Consider the following 975-nt stretch of genomic DNA (forward strand, 5'->3'; position numbering starts at 1 on the left):
ACAACTCTTCTGGTGTTCATTCTTTAGTGTTTAATGCATCAAATCTGTTCTTCAAATGATCTCTAAATTCAGGTGGAATACATTCAAGGTAATATTTAACTCTTGTTGACTTTTTAAAAATTTCTTCAGCTTCAGTCTGAATTTTCATTTGGGCAATTAATGATCTGTTCCACAGTCTGCGTTTGGCCTTGTTTTAGCTGTTGATATGGAGCTTTTCCACTACAGATCCTTATTTTTAAACTCAGATCCTTTGTCTTTGTTTCCAACTTTTGCATTCCAGGCACAAGTAATTATCAATACATCTTGTCTTCATGCTTGATCATATTATAGGGTGTCTTGCAGCTTCCTTGTTATTCTTTGAGATAGCAATATATTCCATTGTGTGTATGTACCAAAGGTTTTAATTCATTCTTCCATTGATGGGTACTTAGGCTGTCTCCATCTTTTTGCTATTGTGAATAGCACTGCTATGAACATTGGTGTGTGTATAGCTACTCATGCTATGGCTCATATTTCTTGTGGACATATACCAAGTAGAGGAATTTCTGGATCACATGGTATTTCTATTTCCAACTTTGTGAGAAAGTGCCATATTCTTTTCTAGAGTAGTTGAACCATTTTGCATTCCCACCAGCAGTGTAGAAGGGTCCAAGTCTCTCCACAACCTCTCCAGCATTTATTATCCTTTGCATTTTTGAACTTCGCTGTTATTGCTGGTGTGAGATGATATCTAATTGTTGTTTTGATTTGCATCTCTTTTGTGGCTAATAATTGTGAACATTTCTTCATGTGTTTGTTGGCTGCCCTAATTTCTTCTTTTGTGAAGTGTCTTTTCATGTCCTGTGTCCATTTTTTAATTGTGTTACTTGCCTTTTTCTTATAGAGGTGTTGTAGTTTCCTTTAGATTTTAGAAATTAGTCATTTGTCAGATATGTCATTGCAAAAGATAATGTCCCATTCTGTGGGCTCCCTTTT

The sequence above is a fragment of the Chrysochloris asiatica genome, unplaced genomic scaffold, assembly GCF_000296735.1.
Source record: "Chrysochloris asiatica unplaced genomic scaffold, ChrAsi1.0 scaffold00066, whole genome shotgun sequence".
Classification (NCBI taxonomy): Eukaryota; Metazoa; Chordata; class Mammalia; order Afrosoricida; family Chrysochloridae; genus Chrysochloris; species Chrysochloris asiatica.